Here is a 20,857-nt window from a genome sequence, read left to right as displayed (position 1 = left end):
CAGGTGCATACACACTGACAAGCACACACAGTCACAGGCACTCACACACTCACATGCATACACTGTCACAGGCACACACTCTCACGTGTACACACACTCACGCACACACTCTCCCATGTGCACACACATACTCTGGTATGCGCACACACACTCACACACTCTCGCATGTGTGCACACACACACTCACATACCACATGCACACACTTCTAACGGGCCAGGAAATTGACACCCCGAACCCTGTCAAGAGCCATGTCACGAACATTTGTATTCTTAAAAAATACAAATGCTCACTTCCCTGCACAGCAGTGAAGGGGGCAGGGAAGCTCAGGCTAAAACAGCTTGAACATGGATTCTGGTTGTCAAGCTCTGTGACACACGGCCAGACGGCTCCCTGAGAGTGCCAGAGGCTCACGGTCCTCAGCGGTCTCCACCTCCAGTAGGGATGTGCAGTCCCATGGGATTAGAGCCTGGGACACGCAGGGCGGCAGGGGTGAGGCTGGGAATGGCCGGCACTTCTGAGCACACACCCCTGCTGCAAGCGCACAGGGAAACTGGCCTAGGAAAAAGCTGCAAAGAACAGAGAGGCCCGCTGAATCTGAGGGATTCTGTGAGTTCCCCATGAAGATAGTTACATTTCATGTTGCCATTTTAATGACAGTCCCCAAAACTTCTGTAAAAGCAAGCGTATTTCTTCTAAGAATTGTCCGGTTGACCATGCTTTAACCAACCCAACTCTGTGTTTACACACTGGCATGGAGCAGAATTACGTTCATTGTCGTGGGCTAGTGAGAAAAAGGCCAAAGATTTAATAACTGTTCGATTTATACCTCAGTGACTTATGAACGCCAGGTGAAGCCAGAAGGCATCTGCCACAGGACACTGAGGGGCAGGGCTGTGCCTCCTTCCCAACAGCAAAAGGAATGACATTAGCTTTCACACTAAATTCACGTTCTATGCCTTATGGATGATTTGCAATTTTGATTTGATATTATAATTGGAAGAACCATAAGTATAAAGAGTTATACTTGGTTTTAAGTCGTACATTTTTAAATATTATAATATTAAAATGTTTGAATTGGCCCTGGAAAATGCAAGAAGTTTTTTTCTACTTAAAAAGAAGCCTAGCCTACCCTACAGCGCATCGTTGTGGAATTTCAAGACATCGGGGATGGAGAGGAGATCCTGGAAGCTTTCAGAAGGAGACACAGGTCACACACAGGCAGACAGAGAGTCAGCAGCATCAGGCAAGGGGGCAGTAACTTTAAAATCCTCAGGGGAAACAATTTCCAAACTGGATGCCAGCTAAGGGGGCGCCTGGGTGGCTCAGTCCGTTAAGCGTCTGACTCTTGATCTCAGCTCAGGTGTTGCTCTCAGGGTCGTGAGTTCAAGCCCCACGTTGGGCTCTGTACTGGGCTGAGAGCCTTCTTTAAAAAAACGGAGAAAAAAAACAACCTGCCAACTAAGAGTCAGAGAAACACCACGGACATTTCAAGACTTGTCAGGTCTTATGTCTTCACGATCTGCCTCCCATTTGGGGAAGCAGTGCTCCAGCAAAACAAAGAAACTAGGAAAGTCATCTGCAGTTGTCTATTGTGCAGACCAGAGGGCACACACGAGAATCAAGACCGAGGAGGGTACCCGGGAGGCCAAGAGGTGAAGAACAAAGCAAATGGAGACTCAAAGGCTGGGAAGCTGAGCAGAAGGAATGGAGAAGAGCCTAATGTTTAAAACAGGCATGGGGTTCGGCATACCCCTGCCTGGGCGGCTGGACATCCAGAGGGGCTGGAATAGTATGGAACCAAAATGGCGGATGTAAGTGTAGGTCAACCCGGCTCCAACACCCTTGGTGAAGGGTATGATCCCATATCACTAGTATTTCCCTAATACCCACTTATTTTGAAATTTAAATAAGCTTCAACGGTGGAAGCTTGCTCAGAGCCAAATGGCAGTATCTCCCCAAAATCTTCCTTTAAAAAAAATGCAATAGCCTAAACCAAACTTTGTCCTGTAGCTAAGGGAAGGGATATTTTAGATAATACCCACAGAGCATGCTATTTTTGGCCACCCAGAAGAGCAAGTCCGTACCTCCCTTTATCCCACACATCTCACAGCTAAAGTTCATTTCTGAAGCGCTCAGAGCGCAGACGCCAGCTGTGGGAGAGAAGGGGGAAAACCACAGGACATCCACTGTTACCACCCACATCCATCTAGCTCCCCACCCAGAGCGCCACCCCTTTCAACTGGGTCAAGACAACACGATGTAATATGAGTGAGCAGTAAGGACATGATTTAACACACACCACGAAATATGTTTCGGGTTTTTGATAGTTCCCTTGCTTTATTTGGTACTTTTGACTATCGTCATTGAGCAAATTTCTTGTGACACAGCCTCATGTCACAGCAGCCCAGGGGAGAGCTACTGCCCTAACAATCAACGATATACTACATTGAATAGCAAGGCATAGAGAGGAAGAGTCACTTTACTGGTCTCGTGAGATTATTCTAGAACTCCGTGCAGCATCTATTTGCCGAATACCTGCTACCTGCCAAGCACTTTCTGGATGTCAGAGAGAAAGAACTGACAAAAATACTGTTCTTGTGGACATCAAACCCTGATTTTGGAAGACAGACCATAAACACAGATGTACAATATACAGCATAGCAAACGGTGATAAATACTTAGGAGGCAAAAAGAAACTAAGCAGAGGGGAGGGACAGGGAATAGGAAGGCTAGCATGTTATGTGGGGTGAGAGAAAAACCCGAATAAAGACTTGAAGAAAGTGAGGAGAGCCATGTCGATGTCTGGAGGAAGTCATCAGGGGAAGGGCCCAGGCGCATCTGAGAACCTGCTAGGAGCCTGAACTCCTGTAAGGGGCCCCTGTCAAGACTCCGACTTGTCCCCTGAGCGAGAGAAAAGCCACAGAGAGTTTGAGCCAAGTGATGGCGTGATCTGATCTACCTTTTAAAAAGGATCAGGGGCGCGTGGGTGGCTCAGTCGGTTGAGTGTCCAACTTCGGCTCGGGTCATGATCTTGTGGTCAGCGGGTTCGAGCCCTGCATCGGGCTCTGTGCTGAAGGCTCGGAGCCTGGAGCCTGCTTCGGATTCTGCGTCTCCCTCTCTCTCTGCCCCTCCCCTACTCATGCTCGCTTTCTCTCTCTCTCTCTCAAAAATAAACATTAAAAAAATTAAAAAAAAAAAAAAAAAAGGATCACCCTGGGCTGTGGGAGGTGAGGGCGTGAAGAGTCCATGTAGGCGGCGACAGAGATCACCTGGTCCGAGACAACGCTGCCTTAGACCAGGCAGCTGTAGCACCATAGACATTCTCTTCTTATTTGGGTCACCGCGAATCTAGATCTCAAAGAGCAAACGGACACGTTCATGCAGCTACAGTGGCTGCTGAGGCTGGCTGAGCTGGCGCCTCCTGCAAGGTGCAGGTGTCCAGTGCGACACCTATTATACAGGAAGAGCAGGTGGGTAGGGTGTTGGGCGGGGGCCGCTGGGGCGCAGACTCGGCTGCTGAGGACCAGCATCCGGGTGAGGGGCTACCTGGGCTGAGAAGTGGGGGGAGGCCACTGAGATGCTAGGGGCAGGAGCTGTGTGGGAAAGCATCAGGACAGCACAGAGCCAAGCCAGGGAGGTGCTGTCCCAAATCTGAACCCCGCCTCCCAGCCCACCCCCCGCATGTAAACTGTTCCTCGTCCGCCACCCCCAAATCTCTGCCCTTCCTAAAACCTGACATGTGGCAATTCATTTTCAAATGAACATCTCTGGAGAGACAGTCATAGGTCTCCAGACATGTTTGTTTATTTATTTAAAAAAAGCGGGGGGGGGGGGGGCCTCAACGTCAGGGAAGAAAAATGTTACATATCCCACCCTTGGTCTCAATGGCTCATGAAGCCACGTCTTTCTGTGATGAAAGGACCCCGGGGAGTTTAGGTGAACAGAGCAGAGAGTGGGAATCCAGTGATGCAAACCTCCATCTTCCCTGCTTCTCAGCCCAAATGAGACCTGTTGGTGCATGGAGGTTGGCAAGAGACAGACTCCGGTTCGGTAGAATTCCTTCCACTTAAAACCTCTGTGAGCTGTCACCCTCCAAACCCTTATTTCCTATGCCTATAAAATGAGTCCAAATAGAAAAAGCCAGCACGCTGGTGCCTGGGCTGGGCATGTCACACAAAACTCAGGGATCAGTAACATGACCGCAGACATGGCTAAGGTTTTTGAGCACGGTTGATCAGGTGATCCCTCTTTAAAAAAATTGAATGTAAATGTCTCTTCCAGGGAATCGTTCACTCCTTATGCCTAAAAATTGCATGCGAAGACCTAACGCATCACCAGCTTGTTCAAAACCACAAGGATTAAAGGGGGAGAGAAAAAAAAAAATAAAAGAAACATAAGCAAAAATCTCCAGAGGCAGAGCTTTCTGGAAACAATAACACTTTGCTCTGCATTTCTGCGTATGAACACTAAACGTGCACAGCTGGTCATGAACAATGCCAAAGTGACAAGAAAATCAGAAGTTGTTATCCCAACAAGGTATTTGAAAATAAGTGAGAGCTGGGGCAGATCGTAAGATGGCAAGGACCAGCTTCTCGGCTTCGTCATAACGGATGCCTTAAAGGTTCTGGCTTCCGTGGACAGACGGCCGCCGTCCTCCTGCTCCCTGTGCTGACTCACAGCAGTGTGATCCGTCTAGACCTCCAGCTGCCCCACAGCAGCGCCCACATCACAGGGAACACCACTTGTAAGCTCCCCAGGCAGTACTGGGGGAGCTGGTGGACACACACGTTCAGAGGTACATTAAAACAAAAGGTAGGAGGGATCAGGCAGGTCAAGGACGTGCACGAGGCGGCCCAGCAATGAGCTCAAATTGCTACTGGGCTGCAGGCAGCCAATGAGGACACTGAGAGAGAATAAAAGGGTGTTCCAAGAGAGGGCTGGTGTCCCCCAAAGAGAGCAAGAGGCAATGGCCGTGCAGCCTCTCTCTAAGAAGTCACCCTCGGCTATCTCTTGCTTCCCATCTATTTAGTAATATGGTGCAGACTGTCTTTGATAGAAGATGATCCACAGCCACTTTTTTAGGAAAACTGCTCAGGGGCCAAGCAGAACTCTTTCGGCTGGAAACACTCAGACCCGGGGTGCCACAAAGGCAAGTGCCTATGATAGCTCAGCTCTCACAAGGCAGCTCTCTCATACCACACGACTCACGACCGAATCGTGCCAATGGGAATCTGGGTGACCATGGTGTAGGGTTTCCAGAGCGCGGAATACTGCATCTGGACGTGTTCCCATCTCCTATCTTGGGCAGGCTCCTAAATCTGCTATGGCCACATGTGGTCAGGGCCGACAGGTGCACCGAAGAGTAAGACTGAGAAGACGAGGAGCGGCCATTTGGAAGAGATGCCAGGCACCGAAAAGACGTTGGAATTGCCATACGGAGGCCTCCAGGTGCAGACAGACCGAGACTGTTGTTGCAATGAGCTCTCAAGACTCAAAACGCCATGGGGGAACCTTGTACACATTTTGCTAAGTGAAAGAATCCCAATGTGAAGAGGCCTATATACGGCATGGTTCCAACCACAGGACATTTTGGAAAAGGCAAAACCATGGAGTCAGTGGAAAGATCAGTGGTTTCCAGGGGCGGGGGGAGGGGAGGGATGAAAAGGCGGAGCTCAGGGCATTTATGGGCCGTGAAACCGTATGACATTGTAATGGCAGACACGTGCCCCAGAACGTACAACACGAAGAGTGAACCCTAATGGAAACTATGGAGCTCACCTATCAAAAACGTGTCAGTGCTGGCTCATCAGTCATAATAAACACACCGGACTAAGACTAGATTTAACAACAGGGGAGGCGGGAGGGGAGGGGAAGCCGAGGGGGTGTATGGGGGTACTTGCCATTCAGGTACCTTCTGGGGAACAGGTGAGAGCTCAGGGCCACCCACCGAGACACTCTGCCTGAGGAGGAGAAGGTGCCAGAAGTTCCTTTCATTACTTCCGTCACACAGTAGAGAGGGGATGGGAGAGGGGAACTCTTGGTCCAAGGGCCACGCTGGGGTCAGAGGGCAGGGCCCAGGGCACACGGGCCCAAGTGACTTGGGTCAGATTCCAGTCTTAGTGAACAACAGTTGCCACAAGCAGTTACGTGTAAGGGGTGCTGCTCTGCAGAGGTGGTGTGACCATTCTAGAACGCCTGGCCCCGGACCCTTCTTCTCCCTCTGCCCCCCTCATCCAATCCATCACCAAGTCGATCAGTCCTCTGGCTTAAATGCCTCCTGAATCTGCACTTTTACGTCCTCCACCACCCTCCAGTCTGCACTAGGTCACCTTTTGCCTCAATTATTACAGGTTTCTTCCAAGCATTGCCACACACTCATTCTTATCCCTCAGTCCAGTCTCTACTCTGTAGCAGCTTCAAGAACACAAAGGTGTCACTGCCCTGCTGAGGACCTTTCCGTGGCTTCCCATCCCTCTTAAAACCAACGTTCCCTGACCACCCCCAGCCCCGATCCATCAGCGTGCTCCCCACTTAGGCCTCCACGGGGCCTTTGCACCTGCACGTACGCAGGGTGGTCTTCCCATGATCTGAAGTCAGCAATCACTTCCTGAGGGAAAACTTTGTGCTCCCACCCGTACCAAGGTCAACCTCCCAACCCCTGAAAACTGCACTCCTGATACCATGCACTTCTTGGGTGCGTGTACCACACGGGCACCGTCTTACATTTGTCGGTCTCCCTCCCTAAACTGGAAGTCCATTGCGTCGTGCCTTTCACAGTGCCCGGCACACAGTAAGCCCTTAATCATCGTTTTTTTGGAATTAAAAAAGGAGCAATTCACAGAGGTAGGTATTACCATCACCGCCACTTCACAGAAGTGTTTGATTGAGCACCCGGACTGGGGGGCTGAGGGCTTAGTTTCGAACTCAGACCACCTGACCCCAATACCTACGGCTTGATGCCAACGTGTGTTCCATGCCTTCCTTCCAAGAGGCAGCGGTGCTGAGCGAGACGTTTGTCCCTGCTGATTGCAGTGACTTTGGGAGCAGCCAGAGGACTTGGACCCTTTGAGTAGTGCTGGACCTCAGCCAGAGAGCCTTCCGCCACGGCTCCACGGCCTCCAAGGGGTACCCGGGTGGCTCAGTCGGTGGAGCGTCAGCCTCTTGGTTTCGGCGCACGTCATGATTTAAGATCCTCTCTCACTTACCCTCAGCCCCCCTCCCCACTTGCATGCGCTTGCTCGCTCGCTCTCTCTCTCTCAAATAAGAAATGAAAAATCAAAGAGCAGCCAAGGCACCCACCAATCTCGAACCCAGGAGGTGAGTCCAACTTTCCATCGAACACACCCTCTGTGGAATACCCATGAATGGACTCAGGGTTTTAGGGCAAGTTTGGGAAATGACTAACCATTTCCAGAGAACATGCTAAACCCCTAGCTGGAGGCCTGAGCTGCAGAGATGGTTGGTTCAGATACCGCGAGTCTCTGGGCGTCTCACAGATGAGCCCGTGTCCACACCTGAGAATGTGATTCAAAGGGACAGGCAGCCAGGGTCTGGGCAGGAGACCACTGTCTGTACTCGTCTACACACTACCTGCCAGTCGGCAGGGGAAAGGGAGCGCTCCCCGGACCGGGAACAGGAATGGGGCAGATCTACCCTCGGGTGCCAAGGATAAACCTGGGTCTTGGATAGGGAAGGATTCAAAATTACAGGGGAGGAAAAAAAGGCCAATTGTTCCACAGAAGCCAGTAATCAGGAGCCTGACGCCTTGAGAAGCGGCTGTGATACAGTGCCTGGGGCTCAAGCAGGGTTTACTTAAGAGCCGATAGCTTGGAGACTTAACTGATCTTTAAATGTACGTCTAGTAATTTTTTGGTTGCTGTTCTCCTATGGAAGTGCTCCGTTTTTCAAATGTCAACCGGTTTCAACCATGCCACTGAATATTTAGAGTGTACTCAAGGAGAATGGTAAGTGTACCCACGGGACTCGACGGGGAGGTACAAAAGAAATCAAAGATGTGGAAAATTCCGGGTGTGTGATCAAAGCAGCAGGAATGAGCCAGAGTTCCTTCTTTGACTGTTGACTCCCCACTTGGAGAGCCTGTTTCCAGAGCTCTCCGCAGCAGGCAGCACGAAGTGCTGTTTCTCAAGTCGTGACTCACAGAATGCCCGCCCAGCGGCCCCCTGTGAAAGTGCAGATCCCTGGGCACTGCCCCCCCCCCCAACCATTGGACCCCGACACGTGAGGAGGGGCTCAGAGTCTCCATAGGTAACAGGCACCACAGAGGATTCACAAACCAATTAGAGTTTGCAAACCACGGCTCCCGTTTCGAATGTCTTTGCAGAAAGGGGAGACCTTCCATGACAGACGGTGACAACAAAAAGGAAGAACCACTCCTCACGCATGGTCACCGATTCCCACACCCCTCGTAGAACCTTCATTCTACGGTCACGGGCTAGGTGCTGAGGACTCCACCGTCAACCAGACCCGAGACCCCCACCCGCAGTGGGGGAACATGACAAAGGTAAATGGTGGCCACCCAAAGGAACACTGTGGGACACGGCTCGCCGTGGAAGCAGAGCTCAGCCACACGAGCGAGAGCCGGCTGCTCCATCCTGACTCAAACGAGGGCCACGCGAGGACCAGTCCCGGCCTAAGGCCATCGTCGCTGGGCCCCTGCTCATCTCTGCTCCTCCTAGACCCTCTGTGAACAGACAGCACTGCTGGGCTCACCTGAGGGTTCCTCAGCTCCTGCTGGGGCCTCCATTTTCAAGACGAATGAAAAAAAAAAAATGTCCACAGCGTTTGTAATCGTACAGGTCTTAAAACACAGGATGGGGCAAGACCAGTGGGAATGCCAAGGAAATACAAAGTTCTGGCAGGGGAACTGAGCCGTTCACCGCCTCTCACCAAGGAGCAGCCCTTCTCTCCCTGCAGAGGGAGGTTTTCTGCCATGGTGTCGCCAGAGCAGGGCACACAGAACCCTAAAGCCAGTCCTCCTCCTCACAGACAGTGGCACAGGGGACGGTTGTCATAACCAGATTGTCTCCACGACGGAGAGCTGTGCTTTGGCTGCTTGGGTACCCACGGCCACACATCCCTTAACAGTCTGGTAGCAGTGGGCAGCCTGCCAACCAAGAAAACAACCCTTGAACTTTGGGGCTGCCCACAACCATCTCCCCAGTCTCACAGATCCCAGGCAAGCAGTAAACATTCAATGCAACTCAAACACGCAGTGCCTTCCACACGCAAGCCAAAGGCCCTCTGGAGCCACCGATCCACGGGCACGTCTTCTGGGAGTGAGGCCCACGGCATCACTTCCTAGACAAACACCAGGAACCAGAAGGTCAGTCTTCACTTGAACTGGATCCGAGGCAGGTCCCGCTTGAACTCAACAGGGCACATCCGAGCCTCCTACACTGGGCTCTTCTGACCTCTTCCTCCCCAAGAACATGCTCCCCCATCCCCCACCTCTCTGAGGCCCGGGGAAAGCAAGTGCAGGAGGTAATCCTTGCCAACGTGGCTACGGTCCTTCCTGGACTGAGATTTGAGCCCCCCGCCCCTACCACTAAGTTTATGTGTCTGGGAAGTAAAAGGGTAAAGCGAGTCACAGAAGCTCAGGCCTCCATCCGTGGTGGGTGGGCAGTTCTGTTTATGGGGAGGGGGTGGGGAGGGAAAGAGACGGCAACCAGACCTTCCTCAAACCGAGAAAACTCTCGCCTTCCAGAATGCTGTGGACCCTCATCATGAAGAGTTTCACCTTCGACTCCAGGCAAGTAGCTCACAATCCGATTCCAGGCATTCTGAAAACTCCAGTTCTGTTATTCTGACTCCGTCACAAAATCGCTTCAACTAGGAAGACAGCAAGGACCCACCTACATCTGTCCCTTTTGCTGCTGGAATCGACACCCATCTTAGATCACGAGTCACGGCAGATGCACAGAAAGAAAGGGATGCCAGGCCCCATCTGTAATTTCCACAAACGAATGGATTGAACTACGGATACATTTTTCAAAGGAAAAAAAAATGGTCATAAATAACAAGGGTGCAAATCCCTGATGCCTTTTTATTTCCAGAAAGAGGTGTTGCTCGGTCAAATCTTTCCCAAAATCTTTATTTAGTTTCTTCTGGGCAGGGAATAATCTGGATCCAGGATGACTTACTCAAAACAGCCTTGCAAGTTAAAAAAACAAAAACCAAAATAAGTCCTTGGAACAGAAATTAGATTCAAGAATCTGATGCCCTGCTACTCTGTTAACTACGGACATAAATGAGAGAGGACGCAGAATGCCTCACACCTAGTGGGCACTCCATAATTGTCTGCTGAGTGACCGACTAAATGATTTATTTTGAGTCCCCACGGCTCTTTGCGCTAGCTAGAGCTAATTCAGTTGTTATAAAGGCAAGCAGGGTTGAAGATTTATGATTGCCCAATTACCCCGATTCACCATAAATCCTTGCCAGCCTCTAGGCTGTTCCAAGCTGCTCAGCACGCGTAATGACGGCATATTGCGACGATTCCCTCTTGAAGGCCTTGGCGGTACTCTTATTTAGAAAGCGGAGGTCTACCAGAACTATAGTTCTCGGTCTCTATAGCCCAGAATAGGAGAATCCCATTTCTCCACTCACGGAGCCAGGTTCTGCAGCCCAGACAGGGACCAAGCTGAAGCACCTCACGTCTCCTGTACTCCATAATCAGCGCGTGTCAGGAGATGAGGAGATGAGGTGAAGGTCATTCGGGCTGACCATTGCCCACGACCAGATGCTGCATTAGTACCTGGATGTCCTGTCCTCTGGTCTCGCACAACCCTGCAGTCACTGGCACATTAAATGTCATCATGATCACTAGCACATTAAAGCCCATCAAGATGTGTATCTGTTGGCCTTGGCTAGCGCACAAAGAGCTCCTTGAGGGCGGGGACGGTGTTTTGTTTATTTTTGTGACCTCCATACACAGCAGGCTATCCAGACCACAGACATGCACAGTGAATTTTTATTAAGTGAATAAACCGAAGCTCTCACCAAAACAAAATGTGTAGGCCTACCGCCACCATTAGGCACCTTTTTCTAGAATACTGAGGTTAAGAACAAGAGGGACTCCTACGATTGCATGAATACTTAATTTCCTCTTGAAATTGACCCAGAATTGGAGACAAGATGGTTGTGCAGGGCTATCTGTAAGAAGGGCTATAAACAGCAACTGCCCGAGGCGTGGAAGCAAAGAAAACGCACACGGAAAGCAGACGTAAATTCCTCTTATAACTCTTGCCGTCATCGATCAAGAGACAGTGAGACAGAGTCTCTTGGATCAATTATTATATTTATGAACTGGCTCAATCTCACCTTTAAATTGCTTGTCAATAATCGTATTCAACGTGCGTGAGTACTTAAACAAGCACACCTCCCCCTTTACGCAGTGAGATGCCGGGGAACAGCAAATTTCTACCACCGAGCAATTTGTTTATTTTTTTATTTATTTATTTTTTTACTAAAGTGTGGTTGACATACAATATTATATTGTTTCTGGTGTACAACACAGTGACTCCACATTTATATACGTTACAAGGTGATCACCATGGTAAGTGCAGCTATCATTTGTCACCATACAAAGTTGTTACTTGTGACTAACTATATTCCCATACATTGTATCCCTACACCTTATGTATTTATTTTATAATGGGAAGTCTGCACCTTCTATTCCCCTTCTTTTTGCCCATCTCCCCCTCACCTCACCCTCCACCGAGCTCTGGCAACCACTGGATTGTTCTCTGTATCTATGAGTCCGTTTTGTTTTTCATTATTGTTCATTTGTTTTGTTTTTGGTATTGGTCTTTCTCTGGCTTAATTCACTTAGCACGATACCCTCTGGGTCGATGGCAAATGGCAAGATTTCATTCTGGTTCGTGGCTGGGTAATACTCCATTATGGATATAGATACAGATATTGATATAGATATATAGATACAGATTTATAAATACACACACACACATACATACGTACCACATCGTCTTTATCCATTGATCTGTCAATGGGCACTTAGGTTGCTTCCATATATTGGCTACTGTAAATAATGCTACAATAAACACAGGAGTCTGAGGGCTAATCCCTGAGCCCTCCAATGGGTAGAAATAAGATGTGTGAGAACCAGCAAAGGGAATGGGAAGAGTTTGGTGCCTGGGAAGCTAGGAGAACATGACTTAAGGAGGAGGGAACGATCAGCTGCGTTGAACCCTAGAAGTAGGACAACGAATGAGACTGGGCCACTGGATTGAGCAACACGGGAGTCACGGTTACCTAACAAAGCATCTTTGGAGCAGTGCTGGGGCGGAAACCCAGAGTCGGTTCAAGACACAAAGGGAGACTGGGGCTGGATTTGGTGTTCAGGAATGCGGCCGTCCCACCCACCACCTGCAGTTTCAAATACCTGTGTTCCACCGCAGTCTGGAAGCAGATGAGCCTCTGAGCCAGCAGCAGCAGGTCAACGGCAACCTAACACCATTTCACAACGCTTACGTCGTTCCCTTTGTTTCATCTCGTCACACGGGTGTGTTATCATCTCACCCCATCACCAGAAGAAGGGAGAGCGCAGTACAATAAGATACCGTGAGAGAAAGCGACCACCTTCACAGACTTTTTATTCCAGCGTGTTGTTACAATTGTCCTATTGCATTGTGAGTTGTTGTGGTTGACCCGTTACTATGTCTAATTTGTAAATTAAACTGTATCGCAGGCATGTGTGTATAGGAAAAAAAGTAGTACCTACAGGGTTTGGAACGACACACAACTCCAGGCATCCACTAGACGTGTCGGGATGTATCCCCTGCAGAAGGGGGGTAGGCACTGTAGAGGAAACGTTTTCAAGGAGTTTTGAAGAAAGGGAAAGGGCTGTAACTAGAGGGGGAAGAGGGGTCAAGAAAGGATTTCAGATTGTTTTTAAGGATGAAGAAATAATAGCACATTTATACTCTGATGGGGATGTATAATGCAGGAAAGTGAGGAGGAACCACCAGAATGATATCCCTGAGTAGGCAAGAGGGTAGAGTCCACTGCATCAGGGACGGTCCCTTTCTTGGGCCGCAGCCAGCTTGTCTGTCGCACTAGATGAGTGATGTGTGTGGGCACAGGTGCTGCTGGGGCAGGGGGGTGGGGGTGCGGGGCACTGGGAGCCCATGGAAGTTCCCTCCAATTGTCTCCATTTTCTCGGTGAGAAACCAGAAAGGAAGGTCATCAGCTGAGGTGAGGCCAGTGGAGAAGGTGTGGGGGAATGTATTTGCCATCTAGGAGAATGGCAGAGTGGACAGACGGGACAGCCGTCGTGCACGTGCTGGGCCTGCCTGTCATTGGTCGTCATGAGTTTACAGCGCGTCCAGGCAGAGTGGTAAGAACGGACGAGGGAATGAATAAATCTCTCAGAAGAGATCAACAGACCAGAAGCCACACAAAAGAAAGTTCGGCTAGCCCTCTCTTTTCCTCCACAACAAACAACAGCAATGCTGGAGACGTGTAGCTGGACACTGAAAGCAGGCTCCTTTCCGCTGGGCCCCAGGCACCACCTTGCCCATGGTTATCGCCCCACTAAATAGTTGCTCTCAAGGGAATATTCAAATCCAACGTCATTCTTACCTTTGAGCAGTAAGAGTATGTCAAGAACACAGACATTAAGCCAAGCAGCCCAGAGTTTTGGTCCCAGCTCTGCCAATCACTAGCTGTGTGAGCTCAACCTCTCTGTACCTCGATTTCCTCATCCGTAAAATGGGAACAAATAATAATAGAACTTTCCTCACTGGGCTGTCCTAAGGATTCAATAGCATGTCCTTTGCCTAACACAGTGTCTGCCTTATGGTCAGCGCTTCACCAACAAAAGCTACTGTAAGTCTGAGGAAGTCAACAACAGACCCAGGCCAGCGAAAAGATTAGTCATGATCCAAATTCCTTATCATACCTGAGTGATGCCTTTGTTTTCAGAGCTTAAAATGTAAGTGTTATTGTGCAGTTGTTAACGGTTACTGGCCTCTGTCCAGAAGATTGCTTCTGTAACCACCTGATCTACACCCTCTAAGAATCAGTAAATCAGTTCCAGAGCAGGGACTATTATGTCCATTGATTAATAATAAAAAGACAAAGTCTTGAACCATGAATCTCCAATGAAAGAGTGACTTCGAGCCAATGTGTTTATTTTCTTTAAGACACCTGTCTAAAACACAAATTATCACAGAGTACAGTCCTAGGTCTGGGCAAGAAGTACAAATTCGAGTAAGACATTCCTCTTTTCTTCAAGATAATAGTAGTTAATATTTATTAGTACCACGGTACCAGGCACGATGCCAATAACTTTTATAACCAAGAATTTAATAGGGACGCCTGGGTGGTTCAGTTGGTTAACCAACTCTTGACTTCAGCTCAGGTCATGATCTAACAGTTTGTGAGATCAGGCCCTGCATCGGGTGCAAAGCCTGCTAGGGATTCTCTCTCTCCTCTCTCTCTCTCTCTGCCCCTCCCCTGCTTGTGCACTCTTTCTCTCTCTCAAAAATAAATAAATAAACTTAAAAAGAGTTTAATTACTTCTCATCTCAACCCTTGTAGCAGGTGCCATTATTACAACTGAGGAAATGAAGACTTCAAGAGGTCATAGGCCTTGTCCTGGGTCAGGCAGCTTGACCTGACAGTGGTTTGAACCAAAACCGTCTTTCTTCCCTCTTGAACCTGCAAGTGAGATGGGCCACCAAGGTCTGGCTAAGAGCCTGGAAGGCCTTGCTGAACAGTGACCCTCTTGGCATTCTGCTTCCTGCAGCTTTTTCCTGCAGGTGCTCTGTGTGGAGGAGAGTCAGGGATTACAACGCAGAACAGATCTATCTGTGTGATTCAATTCAGTGAACTAGGATGAGGTGAGGTGGCAGCCGTTAGATTCAGTATCGCATCAGCCACAATTAAGATTTCAAGCTGTGGTTGTTGATGTTAAGGTGTCCGTGGCTTTCAAACTCTATCCAGAGGCGTGCTGGAAAATAAAACCTTCCATATTGGTCTGAAGGAAGGTTTTATAGGTTCCAAATGAGAGTAGCCTAGAATGTGGAGTCAGAAACCGTCCCCACGGAAAGGGAAGCTAAAACAATCAATATCGACACGATGAGCTCAGCCATCACCAGAAATCCCTCCAACATAAAAGATGTTTTGATAATATATTGCAGATGAGACTTGGGCAAGGATCCTCCACAAGGAGACTAGAACTGTTGCCAAATTCAATCAGGGACACCCAGGTGTCTTCCTTATCCAATCAAGAGACCAGAGTCCCCCTCAAATTCAATAACAGTGACCGTGAAAAATGGCATGGGGATGTCAATTAAGTCATCAAAGAACACTGCAAATCTTCTCTATTGCATTATGACCACTATCTGAGTGGGCACTGTGTCAACGGAAAGAAATCCAGGGGGGTGGGGAGTGAACACAAAACATTTTAAATGCGCCACTCTTCACCAGGCCCTTTTGAGGAAAAGGGACTGCACGGACCCTCGAGGACTGATTTCGGTTACATCCAGAAAAACTAACTCCAAGGAATAGGAATTTAGCAAGGAAATAAAGGGTAACTGAAATGTTGCGGAAGAAGGTAGCTCCTTTTGTTCTGTTCACCGCCCATCAGGCTTCTGATCTCCGTTCTTGGTTCCCAGGTGCACCGCCTACCAGGACAGCAGGCCCTGAGCAAATGTGCCTTCCTGTGAGACGTCGCACCCATCCACAGGCAATCCCGTCAATCCTACCTCCAAAGGGCGCTGTATCTGCCCACCCCACCCCCATCCCCACCCCCACCACCTTGGCCCAGGCCATGTGGCTCCCTCCCGCCATGTCACTCTCTCTTGACCTTTAACACTGCCGGCGTGGCCCACACAGCAGCCACATGGGTCTTCTCAAAATCCCAATCTGCCTTCAATCGTTTAGGAACAAGACTCATAATTTCAGAAATGGTATAAACGTTTGTCTGACCATCTGATTAAGCTCTCAACGAAAGAAGATTCAAAAAAACCAGATCATCTCACCATAAAACCGACAAAACCAGAAGTAGACTCATCTGTTCAAAATCAGAAACCCTTGGGGCGCCTGGGTGGCGCAGTCGGTTAAGCGTCTGACTTCAGCCAGGTCACGATCTCGCGGTCCGTGAGTTCAAGCCCCGCGTCAGGCTCTGTGCTGACAGCTCAGAGCCTGTAGCCTGTTTCCGATTCTGTGTCTCCCTCTCTCTCTGCCCCTCCCCCGTTCATGCTCTGTCTCTCTCTGTCCCAAAAATGAATAAACGTTGAAAAAAAAAAAGAAAAGAAAAAGAAATCAGAAACCCTTAGCGCTTTAAATCCACACACACAAAGTTAAATGTTGAGAGGACAACAAATTGTAGCAACCACCTCAGGAAATAAATAAATCCTGACAATAAATAGATCTCCCCGCTGTGACTGGATCTAGGATAGAGTATAATATTCTACTTCAGGTTTTCCACATTGCTGAATTTTCTGTGTAGGTAAAAAAAAAATACTGGAAATGATCAGATTTAAACGTGGTTATCCAGTATGAAATAGGACTTGCGGTTTAAAACAGAAACACTACAGAGAGTAATTAGTTGTGGCAATGTAAATCATACCAAAAAGTAAGGCATGTAGAAAAGAACGAACAAATTGAGCATAAGTTAAATTTAAAAATCCAAGGCATTTTGTTTTGAGGCATCTTTGAGCTCGCCGAGCAGACACTAGAAGCAAAACTCCCCTCCTGGGATGGAAAAATTTATGGGCAAGAAGTTACGGTCACAATTAAATGGTGGCGGACAAGGCCAAGGGGGATTTGGTCCCTTTATGAGTCTTTTGATGGATGAACGCGTGGGGACGGCAACCAGTGGGCAACAGAACAATGTGGGAAGGGTGATAAAGAGAGGAAAGAGCATCGCCATGACAGAAGCGTTGGCTAGAGCAGGGACAATGGCTGGGTTCACCAGAGAGAGTGCTCCCTTCCACAGCACCTGTTTATTATCATATAAAAATCGGGTTGTGCGCATTTTCCTATTGAACTTCTTTGTGAAATCAACTTTTATAACACTAAAAAAAAAATAAAATTCAAACCTGACCACCGCAATTCCTCTGCTTCAATGGCTTCCAACTAATCTCAAAATTCTGACTCCCCGATTTGGCCCACTAAGTGCTCACAGCAGGACCCCCTCCGTGGCTCCAGCCCCTGCGGCCACAGGGCCTGTAACCATCTCCTGGACCACATCCTCCTCTTTACCTCAGGCTAGCTGATTTCTCAGCCTTCCAGAATCTTCTGGGGGAGCCCCCCCACCCAAACCTGCTATCACCTCCCCTCATTCTCAGGCACAACACTCCCCTTTACTTCTCCTTCTCTCAAGCTGACATCCTTTTGTTTATGAGTGACTCTGCCATATAACCAGGGAACCCCAGCTCCTAGCTCAGTGCTGAGCCCAGAGGGGCTAGTCCCCAGAGGCTTATTTAGGCTTCCCACAAAGATTATCAAAACAGGAGCTTATCCGCACAATGACAGTCCACATATGAGCCAAGATTAAAGGCCCCATAAACCCTGAACACATGAAGGGTCTCAATAGAACAACTGATTAACTGAGGGGCTTTTCGTGTAAATCACTCCCCCTTGGAAACCCAGCTCTAGATTATCTGGGACATTTTCTCTTCAGACAGATGGTTATTTCCTTCACAGTGGATGAGGAAATTGTTCCTGAGAGCTTTGGAAGATCGTCATGAAGGAAAACTCCAGTTGTTAGGCTCCCTGGGATTAATGCCTTTTGTCCCTAACTAAATAAAATAATTATATTAACCGAGGATGGAGGGCGGCATGGAACAACCCTTTCAGAGAGTGACAGTAACAATCAGGCAGCACTCCCTTTATCTGCAAAATCTCACAAGTGTTCTCGTGGTTCCTTCCAGGTCCCAGGTAGGTCTGTGCTGTGCTGCTCCCTTAAAAGCAAGACGTGGAGTGAGGCTTGCTGCGCCAGTGGGCTAGGAGGCGGATGTGAGGTGTGCCCTTTCTGGTGGAAGCTTTAGGAACCCACGGGTGCCTCCCAGGGCCCTCGCCCTGCCCTGCTGGTTATAGAAGCATGTTTCTAGGCAGAGCCTCATGGGTCTGGGTCCCTGAGTGACAGTAAAGAGCTGAACCCCCCATCAGTCAACACTGGATACAGAGCATTAGTGGGAAATAAGACATTATTTTTAGCCACTGAAATTTTTGATCGCTCCTGACCGCGACGTAATCCAGCCATTCTGGACTGACACCGTGAGCTGACCTGTCACTGGCAGCTGGAATTGTAAATGGTCATTAGGCTCCTATCACAGACAGGAGGCTACAGGCCCTCAGACGGTGGAGGCTGGAGCCCCACACCCATGAGGAGGTGAGGCCAGACTCTCAGCATCTTCCAACCAACAGTTACTCATGGATATGCATTATTTGTCAGACACTGAGCTAAATGCTAGGGATACGGCAGACTGTTGCTAGAAAATTCCTATGGACGCCATGAGGAGGGGCCCCCTGGCAAGCTGAACAAAGTCAGGAAAGCAGCGAGGTAGCCGGCAAGGCAGAGAGTAAAGGAGAGATGGCCTGGGCCTCAGGAGGAGCAGCTCTGCATGTGGACAGGACAGTACGGGTGACTCAGCGATCAGACCGACTCCTGCAGGCACTCTCCCAAGTGCTTCCTGTGCGGTCACACCCTGTGTCCTCACAGCGCCCTAAAAGACAGGCCACACCATTGCTGTCATTTCATAAGCAAGGAAAGTGGCAGGAAATTGGAAGGAAGGAAGGAAGGAAGGAAGGAAGGAAGGAAGGAAGGAAGGAAGGAAGGAAAAGAAAGAAAGAAAGAAAGAAAGAAAGAAAGAAAGAAAGAAAGAAAGAAAGAAAGAAAGAAAGAAAGAAAGAAAGAAAAAGAAAGAAAGAAAAGGAAAGAAAAGAAGGAAGGAAGGAAGGAAAAAGAGAGAGAGAAAGGGGAAAGAAGTTAACTAGCACCCCAGCTAAACTGAAAGGCAGGAAAGTTAAGAACACATACATTAGAGGGGTGCCTGGGTGTCTCAGTCAGTTAAGCATCCGACTTTGGCTCGGGTCATGATTTCATGGTTCCTGAAACCATGGTTCGAGCCTTTTGTCGGGCTCTGTGCTGACAGCTCAGAACCTAGAGTCTGCTTCGGATTCTGTGTCTCTCTCTCTCTCTGCCCCTCCCCACTCATGCTCTTTCTTTCTCTCTCTCTCTCCAAAATAAATAAACATGAAAACAACTTTTTAAAAAAAGAACACATACGTTAGAAATTAGGAATGGTAGAGTGTTGCCTTGGCGGAGTGGAGACCAGCCCTCTGGTTGGAGGTATATGTAACACACCGACTTACTGTGACCTAGGGAAGGCTGCCAAAGATGACTTCAACAAAGGCTATGGATTTGGCTCGGTCAAAGTACGTCTGAGAACTAAGTCATGTAGGGGAGTGGAATTTTCTACTTCTGGTCATGCTTACACTGACACAGAGAAAGCGTCAGGCAACCTAGAGACCAAGTATAAGGTCTGTAGCTATGGACTTGCCTTCACCCAGAAATGGAACATAGACGATACTCTTGGAACAGAAATCGCTTCACAGAATAAGTTGGCTGAAGGGTCGAAACGTATTCTTGATACCGTATTTGCACCGAACCCAGGAAAGAAGAGTGGGAAATTGAAGGCCTCCTACAAATGGGATTGTTTCAGTCTCGGCAGTAATGTTGATGCAGATTTTTCTGGACCATCTTTGGCTTTGGAGGTTGGCTTGCTGGCTCTCAGACAGTTTTGACACAGCCAGATCCAAACTGCCACAGAATGGTGTCGCCCTGGGTTACACAGCTGCCGACTTCCAGCTGCACATGCATGTGAGTGATGGCCCTGAATTTGGAGGGTCTGTCTACCAGGAGGTTAATGGGAAGATTGGAACATCAATAAACGTTGCTTGGATGGCTGGCAGTAACAATATCCAGGCTGTAGAACTTCTCTATCTGCTACAGGAAATAAGACGAGCCCGACCGGACTGGGTTATACTCAGACCCTTGGACCAGGAGTCAAACTGACCCTACCAGCTTTCACGGACAGAAAGAACGTCAATGCAGGAGGCCACGAGGTTGGGCTGGGATTTGAACGAGAAGCCTAATGTGGTTTTGAGGGAAGCATCTGATGTGTCCTTGGAGGTGAAGAGAACCCACTATGTTTTGGCCTTAAAATTCTTCCGTGAAATTTCAAAAGTGTGAACTTCTCATTCTTCCAAAGAATTGCAATCCTCCCCACACTGAAGTGTAAAGATCGTAAGTGCGTTGTAAGGAAGGAACTTGAAGGCGTGCCCGAAGGTTGTCATACTTGTGCCGCGTTGCAGGTGATTTCTACCGTGTTATTTTATTTTATTTATTTTATTTTTATTTCTATTTGAAATTTTTTTAATGTTTATTTATTTTTGAGAGACAGAGACAGAGCATGAGCTGGGGAGGGGCAGAGAGCGAGGGAGACACAGAATCCGAAGCAGGCTCCAGGCTCTGAGCTGTCAGCCCAGAGCGTGACCTGGGGCTCGAACTCACGAACCTCGAGATCATGACCTGAGCCAAAGCCGGACGTTTAATGAACTGAGCCACCCAGGTGCCTCTCCTCAGTGTTATTTTAAATGCGCTCATCAGGGAAACTGTGGTGACTGTTACAAAGGAAATGACCTGAGCCTCCAGCTTGTACATCACAGCCTACCTGCCGCACACCACTTTTTCATGACCTTTGGATATACTGGTCTCTGTGCTGTGGGAGAATCTTTGGTCTTCCGTCAGAGTAAAATAAAATAAACCCATCACATTTGGAACACAATCCATCATCTGACTTG

The 20,857-nt window shown here is 48.7% G+C and overlaps 1 protein-coding gene, 1 long non-coding RNA gene and 2 pseudogenes across 2 annotated transcripts in view; 2 read left to right on the top strand and 2 right to left on the bottom strand.

Annotated features, from left to right (window-relative positions):
* The window catches only part of LOC147581292 (uncharacterized), a 256,335-nt gene that overhangs the window by 154,471 nt on the left and 81,007 nt on the right, over positions 1–20,857 (bottom strand). The window lies entirely within an intron of this gene.
* Positions 1–20,857, bottom strand: part of PPP1R14C (protein phosphatase 1 regulatory inhibitor subunit 14C) — a 90,353-nt gene that overhangs the window by 36,325 nt on the left and 33,171 nt on the right. The window lies entirely within an intron of this gene.
* LOC112862154 (small nuclear ribonucleoprotein G pseudogene) lies at positions 16,747–17,261 on the top strand (annotated as a pseudogene).
* On the top strand, positions 19,295–20,205 carry LOC112862155 (non-selective voltage-gated ion channel VDAC3 pseudogene; annotated as a pseudogene).

The sequence above is a fragment of the Puma concolor genome, chromosome B2, assembly GCF_028749965.1.
Source record: "Puma concolor isolate L17-30 chromosome B2, mPumCon1.1.hap2, whole genome shotgun sequence".
Lineage (NCBI taxonomy): Eukaryota > Metazoa > Chordata > Mammalia > Carnivora > Felidae > Puma > Puma concolor.
Note: the sequence above shows the minus strand (reverse complement) of the source record. Positions and strands in the feature narration are given on the sequence as shown.